Source organism: Rhagoletis zephyria, unplaced genomic scaffold (genome assembly GCF_001687245.7).
Source record: "Rhagoletis zephyria isolate East Lansing unplaced genomic scaffold, Rhagoletis_zephyria_1.1 Rzeph_scaffold_00051, whole genome shotgun sequence".
NCBI lineage: Eukaryota > Metazoa > Arthropoda > Insecta > Diptera > Tephritidae > Rhagoletis > Rhagoletis zephyria.
This window is the reverse complement of record NW_016157135.1, coordinates 227,974-237,372: the sequence shown is the minus strand read 5'-3', so window position 1 is coordinate 237,372 and position 9,399 is coordinate 227,974.

The window sequence follows — 9,399 nt, the reverse complement described above, 5'->3', positions numbered from 1 at the left end:
AAGATGAAGATGAAATTATATATGTATATTGGAAAATAAATACATGTGTATGTATATCGCACATTTCGTTCTTTCTGGAATTTCCTCTATTAAGTTTCACTTCTTCCGCGCGTAGGGACTACACGCACTGAGTTTTTTTGATTTTGCCGGTTTAAGGGGGCATGTGGGCACACCCAACATATTTAGTGTTATTCTATAGACCAATACCTTTCAAACGATACCTTAAATATTAAGTTTCGGCCACTAGTTGGAAAGATATAGAGTATATGTGTTTTGGTTCGTGTCTCCACTACGAGATGCTTTGGTATGTATGTGGCGTCTGTACGTAACCATCATTTAATTTTTTTCAAACTTTCAGATTGCCACTTAAACCGAAATCGGGGAATTTCCCGCGAGTTGGCAAGTTGAAGGATGCAGCTGTGCTAATCAATTCGTACATGTCTTGGAAACCACAATTTGTGTGTATTTTAGAGATTTTTTCCAGTCACATGCCGAAATTGTAAAATTTTCCCCCATTTTAATTGCAGGTATGTACACAGTATGTAACTATGCTACATAGGTTTATCACCCGCACTTGACCTACCTGGGAAGACGCGTTACATAAATATGTATGTATGAATGCATTTAGTTCACCCAATGTGCCACTACTACTTACATATATATGTAGAAATTGCCACTGAGCAAAACTACTTGAGAAAAAAGCATTAGTTTAATAGCACGAGTGCAACATCGTACACGCGATAGAAGTAAAACTTCTTAAAAAAAGCACATGCGTGCACACCCGGTAGAAATCTTAACGAAAATTTAACTACGAGGCAATCAGACGAATACAGCTGTTAATTTTATCCAAAGTTGGTACCAAGTTGATAAGTTTTTATCATTTCTCATAATTCTTTTTATTTTTAATTTTTTCGAAAACAAAGGATGTGATCATTATTTTTCGCTTTATTCCGTATTCGAAAAATTATATGTTTCAATGGACAAATCGATTTGAATACATAATTTAGATTTAGATAATATGTTTAGCAATTTATTTGAGAAAAATAAAACATTTAGATTATTGTTTGTATTTTCATCGATTTTAAATTTGCTACCCCAAAATAATTGATATCAAATAAAACACCTCTTTGGGGTAAAAGTTTCGAGTGACGAAAGCTGAACTAGAAACTCAAAATGTATGATATCGATTTCGTGACGAAAATCATACGCATTTTTTAACTGACTTTGAAACGTACGGAAAATCTTTTTTTATTTATTCGGAACGTTGCGAAATTCCGTCTACTGCTAGAAATAAAAAATAAAAATCAGAACTTTTGCAACGATTCGTATGAATAAAAAAGATTTTCCCTACGTTTCAAAGACAGTTAAAAAATGCATATGATTTTCGTCACGAAATTGAAATCATAAATTTTGTGTTTCTAGTTCAGCTTTCGTCACTCGAAACTTTTACCTCAAAGAGGTGATTTATTTGATAAATATGACAGGAGATCGAAAAAACAATCGACCGCATCATTTCTATGTCGAAGGCCATAGCGTTTGGAATTTAAATACCTTCGGCATCACAGGCAGCACCGTCCACCTCTGATAACATTGGATCACAAATTTTAGTTTGGTTTTTCCAATCCAATTTCTATGTAGAATTGCTCAGTGATTCCGAAAATCGATTAAATTTTTAACCGACTTCAAAAAAATGAGGAGGTTATCAGTTGGTCGGAATATTTTTTTATGTATGTTACTGCATAACTTTGGACCACGCTAACCGATTTCGACAGTTCTTTTTTCATCCGAAAGGTGCTACCTGAAGGGTGGTCCCATACTAATTCTGTTTAGATCCGATAATTAGATCGTGAAGAAATTAACGATACGTTTTCGAGATATTTGCAATTTACAGTTATTCAGCTTAAAACAAAAAGCGGTTCCACTTAATCACGTATTTCTTACGAAGGAATTAATTAATCCTAAAATGAGTTACGTCAAATGAAAACTAATGAAATTCGCCATAAACTATGTTTACATGATTTTCCGATAGGACTGATAGTTTCTGACAAATTAATTAATCATTCCAGTTTATTTTTATATTTTTAAAGAAAAAATAGAATAAATCAAATTTTAACAGAAGAAAAATTTAAAAAATAAGAGGCTCTGTGCCTAATTTTTGCATTTGTGCTAAAGCCTGTTCGGTTGCAATGAAATCAAGGTACTACACTGTATAAATCTTTTTAATTTATTAAATCGCCCGATAAATCATTAATCACAAAAGATAACTTTTGCTTCTGCCAGATTTTCCTTTCAAAGGTTTTTAACGCGACTTTTATCATTTTCATTATTATGAAGTGACGGTAGCACTTTTTACAAAAATTGGTTTGTTGTACATAGTTTGTATGTACGTAATACCCTCTGGAGATGAAAGTCATTGGTCCTTTCAATCAAAAATGTTCCATATATAGGTAAGCACGTAGGTACATTAGGGCTGGTCAACTATTTTTGACTACACGAGTATCGCATAGGATGATTCTACGTGTAATTCAAAGCAAATTTGCCAAAGAAACTATGGGTCTAAAATCTACTTGGAGTTTGCCAAATTTCGAAAATAGATTTTGATCAGAATGTTAACTTTTACACTATTGCGCCCTCTGGTGGAAGTTTTAAGAAAAATATAAGTGCAAAACTGGGTTCCTAATACCAAAAAACCCCTTATTGCATGTTTTTGTAAAAAGTTTAAGCAGATCTTCACGACACTACAGCAAAGTGCTAAAAAACCTATTTTCAGAATTTGGAAAACTCCACATGGATTTTGGATCCATGGTTTCTTCGGCCAACTCGCTTAGAATTACAGGTAAAATCCATCTGTGCTACACGCGGAAAAATATCCCATACAAATTGACCCGCCTTAGTGTACATATCTATGTACTATGCTCTTTAATACATAAATAGTAAAGCAAAAGAAAACTTAATTGCTTCAAATGAAAATCTTCATCATCATTCATAATAATATTTTGGTTATGAAAATCTTCTCACACTTCAAATTGACACATCATTCCTAAAGCGGCATCAACAATATGTTCCTTGTAAATAGTATTTATGTATGCATGTATCAATACATATGCATACATAGTGGAAGAATAGAAAAGCGTCTATGCAGCCAACTGATAAATTATATCCTCGTGACTGTGCATATTTCACTTCCTTGCTTTCATAAGTGTAATAAATCTTGAGCAAGCCTGCGCTGGTTGGGTGACGAATGCATGTGCTCGGCTGTCAGACAGTCAGATTGCAGGAGGCAAAGGAAATACAAATGTGCGCATTCAAACTGTTTCAAACACTTGGAGAACAAAGTTATCATAAAAACCTAAACGGAATGTGTTTGAGCCACCCAAGACCAAAGCACTAGTCATTCGTTCAGACAAGCCGAAGACCAATCACTCATTGTCAACATTAATATGAAGAGTCATCATTATGTTCCAACCATTTCATCAATTAATTGTACGACTTTATTATTAAATACTTACATATGTATGTATGTACATAAATAGGAATACACATAAAATTCGTGCTGGCGGTAGGGAATGTTTTTATGTAACTAAGGTTTTTTAGTTAAAAAAAATCGCATGATGACGGCTTGATTTTTTATGCTTTCAAGTCGCTTTCTGATATCCAACGGAAGCGGCATGCTTGATAATACTTCACTTTAAATACATACATTCTATAGTAAGCGGGAAAGTGATACTTGAAAAATGGACGTAGCCCCACCCACTTATGACTACATGTGTATATCTCGGTAACCACTTCACCAATTTCTCTTAAATTTGGCACAGTTGTTGATCCTGGTAAAGCATTTCAAACGGCTGAAAGTTTTTAAAATCGTATCGTTTCACTGTGTTTTTCCCCAACGAAAAACATTTACTTTTCGTTTGTGACAATTTTCCCATCTAGTATGTTATATATGCAAACGTGTCAATTAGGCTACCCTATGGGTAACTGTCCATTTTTAAGTATTATACTTTTTTTATGCCAAAAATGGATACAAATTTTTTTGCTACCAAAATTTTTTAATGCACAGACGTAGTATAAATATGTCAGTCGTTGATACAGAACGATATAAACTAACAGCGAATTGTTTATGGAAATACGTTATAATAATCCACTTGCATGCCAGTTTGGAATATTTCTCTTTTGTTTAGTGTTGATTAATTTTTTAAGTGTTTAGTGTGGAGGAATCTGTAATATGTATGTAGGTGATACAAATGCCACAATTACGTATCTTAATGGGTTTTCAATAACATTGGGTTAGATAGATAATTGCTTGAGGAATATAGAAATATGATTGGTAAGTTGGAAAATGCATATCGGTGCATATAATTCAGTCTTGAAGACAAGGCCGCGAAAATAATTTCGTGCACAGAGCAATTGAAGCAAACGACACTCTTTATTTGAAGTGACGTAATTTTTAGAGAAATTTAACAAGTTGAATTCTGTAAAATAGAATCTTCTGCTGAAAGTAGGTGCAATAGCCGAATGTTTCTAGTTTTTAAGAGCCTTGGAGATGTTTTTTAACTAAGCACCTCGTTTAACTCAAAAGGTACAAAATTACTTACCGGAAAATCTCGTGGTTTGAAACTAAAACTAAATTTTTTTATATCTTTGAAGGTCTTTGGTCGATATTGGCAGGACTTTGAATTGATACGATACATTCCAGTTTGTCGATAAATTTCGATAATTTGATGATACTAAATCCGATAACTCAACAAAATTCGATAACGCGACTAATTTTCGATAACTTTGCGTTTCGAGGGCTCGATAAGTTTCTGTAACTCAAAAATTTCGATAGCTCTGTAAATTTTGATAGCTTCATATTTTCGACAAATTTCCATAACTCGATTAACTTATATAACCTTGAAATTTCGACAATTCTATATTTTTTGAAAATTACAAAAACTTCGATCCGATAAATTGACAAATTTCGGTAAATCCATATATATCGATACCTCTATAAGTTATAAGTTAAGATAATTTCGTTAACTCTATAAATAATGTTATTTCAATAAATATCGTTAACTTGATAAATTTCATTTACTTGAAAATTTTCGATAATCCCATAAATTTTTATAGCTCGACAACTATCCGTAAGTTTGAACAACTATGTTTCTGTGTCTATAAATTTCGCCAACCCAACAAACATTGATCGTTTTGAATAATTCGATATATAAATTTCGATAGCTATAAACTTCGATGAATCGATAAATTTCGGTAACTTGAAACTTTCGATAACTAATTTTTTATGACTGAATTCACTTCGATTCCTATCGAGAAATTTCAAGAGGTTTTTTTACTCTTTCAGTTACCCTAATTCTTATGTATTTCTCATTGGTTTTTGTCTTAATCGCTATCATTTATATCTTCATCAACACATTTATCTTTATTACAAAGTTTAATTTCAAATGCGGGGTAAAACAAAATGCGACTACAACACAAATTGAATAGGTTGCAACAACAACTGTACACAAATATGGAAATTTTTAAACAGTTTGGAAGTATATACTTTAAAAGGGACGGATACGTTTTTACAACAGAATCGGATCCTGTGGATAAAAATACGTACCTTTTGTTTGAAGCTTTTTTCTGGAATTGAATTCCGGTTAATACCTTGTCAAATTGTAATTCGTACTCTGTTCGAAATAAGGCTTTTCTAAATGTCTCTTGTTTGACACCCATATTAAAGTATATCATTTGACTTGTTAATTTTAAATTGGTTTTGAATTTTTAAACGGTTGGCAACCCTCTTCAACAATTACCATTTTAAGGTAAAAGATTCTTAATCAGCACCGCGAAAAACTCCTATATAGACACTGCATGTCCATTAATTAAGTTTAACTTATGTGTTCCTTCTTTCAGCGACTCCGCCGCCCTGTTCAACGGCCTTTTGTAAACACTTGCAGCTAGAAGGCGTCTTTGCTCAATTTTGTTGAATTTTTTAAATTTTTGTCAAAATTTAGAAACATGGATTTAAATGGGTTTTGTTAGACCGTTTCATTTTTATTGAAAAACTGTTTCAAAAAATAACTAATACTCGTACTATAAAAACTGTTTTATTTTTTTTTATGGAGATACTACCAAATGAAAGCTCATTGCGTTTTGTTTTCTTCTTTTCTTTTTCAAAACGAATTGTGACCGATGCCTTCGAAAATCAGAGGCTGGCTCCTCATCTCCCTCTGATTCGCTACTACTTTTGATCTCAATTTGCACAAAATTTTTTAGGTTGTGGCAACACAGCCCTTTTTATACCCGTGCGCACTTGATGGCGGGAATGGAGGGTAAAAACCGTTGGGATATTATTATTATTAACCACGCCTACCTCCCATATAACGGTAAATTTCAGAAATGCGAAAACTGCGATATTTTAGTAACTACTGAAGATAATTCACTCAAAATTGATATTCACAATGAGTTTTAGACGAAAAATAAGAACATTAAGAAATTTTGGCAAATGGGCGTAGCCACGCCCACTTATGGTTATATGTGTATATCTTGGTAACCGCTGCACCAATTTCTTCCAAACTTGGCACAGTTGTTGGTCCTGGTACAGGATACAAAATCGACCAATAACCACGCCCACATCCCATATAACGGTTATTTAGAAAAATACGAAATCTTCGATAAATCAGTAAATATTAAAGCTAATTTGTTCAAAATTGATGTTTGGAACAATTCTTTACCAGGAAATACGTTTATGATAAAATTTTGGAAAATGGGCGTGGCACCGCCCACTTATGATCACATATATGTATTTCGGTAACCGTTCTACCAATTTGTACCAAACTCGGTACGGTTATTGTGCTTGCCACATAGAAGCAAAACGTTGAAAATTATTGAAATCGGACTAAAATTACGGCCGCTTTTCATATAACGGTAAATTTCAGAAATGTCCGAAATTTCAATATTTCGAAATTTAAGGACGCTAATTTACTTAAAATTTATACACCCCGGCTTATCATGTAGCGGTAGCTTTCGGAAAGGTGGAAAACGTATATTTAATACTTGCCCGGGTATTTAATGTTCGGCTCCGCCCGAACTTAGACTTTCTTACTTGTTTCAATTGCATTTTTACAAGTTTTGCAAACAAGTAAATACTTGCACAGATATTGTACTCGATACCCACCAAATACTTGTACACGCCTTTCGAAGTATAAAAAATACTCAGTACTCGGTAGAGGTTCTCGAGTATATACTTTTAAGTACTGGTATCGGAACTTCACTAAACACATCTAAACTATGTAAGTTCTTCATGGGTATACTTTTAAATAATTTAACATGATTATCATTAACATAAAATAGCCGAGAATTTTCTGTTGAAACAGCTATCAAACATTGCCTGATTACTAGTGGTTTGGCTGACTGGCTTACTGACAGCAAAAATAAATCCAAAGCGAGAATTAAGTAAAAAGCGGCTGTTGCTGCATTATTTCTTAGTTGTTGTTGGCTCAAATGTGTAGTTGAGTTGTTGGTTATGTTTTTGTAGTTGGTGTTGAAGACGTTAACATGGAGGACGATGACGACGCTAACACTGACGACGACATCATTTATCATCAACCTGTCTGTCAAAATTTGCCACCACCACTATCACCAACACATGAAATCGCCATCAACTGCCTACATATCGCCCACGCTTCACCTACACAACTATACATATGTACATGTGTGAAATACATTGACTGACTGTTGAAGGCTGCCGACTGGCCCTAAAGTAGCGCGTATCCTTGTGCTGTCAAAAAATTATTATGCCTATTAATTTCGTTGCCAGCGCGAACGCCACGGGTAAACTCTTATGCGGCCAGGCGAGGCAGGAGGCAGAGAGTGGCATGAAAAATAAGTAAGTAGATATTCAACGTATGGCAAACAATGGTAAAATAGAGGAGGATAAGTGAGTTAGCGAGTCCTTTTTGTAGCTAGGGCGTGTTGTTATAGCCACTGCCTTTGAGTTGATGATGATTTAGCCTTATTTTTCCTCATTCATTTAGTCAGTAATTTATCCTGTCAGGCTGTCATTCTGCCAAAAAGAAAAATATTCTCCCATATAGAAATGTTGGAAAAAAATTGAAAATGATTACTTTGTTGAAAATACGCCGAAGGGCTATGCTACGCTCTGAAGTATGGGAAGACAGATTGCCAAAAGTCGGCGGCACAGAGGGGTATGGTGAAAGCAGGAAGGTTTGTGGAAAATATTTATTGCGCTGACAGTGCCAAACACATCGATCAAAAATCATTTTTGACACGCAAAGCAAGTAATCAGAGCTAAATGACGATGCGAAGGGGGTGATAAATGAAGAATAGTTTGAAGGAGAAAATATGATGGTACATATAATTTCTATATTTTTGTAAATTTGTTTTCACGCGTGATCTATAATAAAATAGCTTGTGGGTTTTTTGTGGGCTGAGCCAGTTGAATTCAACTGGTTAAACACGTGTAGCCAATATACACAATATGTGGTAAATGTATTATAAAATGCATACTTTTGCATGTACTGTATATAACCTTGTGGTCAGCTGATTAAGTTAAGTGACATTTTGAACAATTTTGCATATTGTTCTGTTAACTATTTAAGGTGTCTAATATTTTAATAAAAGTTTAGCAAATTACATAACCAGCACTACATAAATCTACATTTTAAACTTCGAACAAAATTTTTAAAAATTAAACAAACATTAACAATCACACCAAAAAACTGTAAACTTTGTAATACAAATTTCTAGGTATGCAGTTTTGTAGCCCATACAATTTTAGTAGGTTAAAGTGCAAATTTCTAGAAGCTATAAAATCGCGTTGATTTTTAATAATTTTTTTGGCTGACGGTGTTGAGCATTTTCTCCCATATAAAGTATACTCGACAATTACTTTTATATGGAGGAAAATTCCAAGCACTGTCAACAAAAAAAATCATAAGAAATCAACGCAATTTTTTAGCGTTTTAAAGTTTGCATTTTATTAAAACTTAATGCGCTATAAAAATGCATAACACAATTTTTTTTTTAAATTATTAATAAAAGGTTTAAAAGCTTTGGGTGTAATTGTTAAAGTTTGCTGAATTTTTATAATTTTTGTAGAAGTTTGAAATGTGAATTTGTGTGGTGCTGGTTATGTAAACTGTTATTATAAAATTAGACACAATAAATATTTAAAGGAAAGATTTGCAAAACTGGTTAAATGTCTCTTAATTTAATCAGCTGACCAGAAGTGTACTTAAGGCAACTCACATCATTGCTGAAATGCAAAAAAGCCACAACTTACTAAAATTTACTAAAACGATTTCAGGACTTATAATTCGATGAAATGCACCATAATCAATCAAAAAGTGAATTTTGGATTTTCAGTTAGTTACGGCTTTTTGTATTTCAGCTACGGTG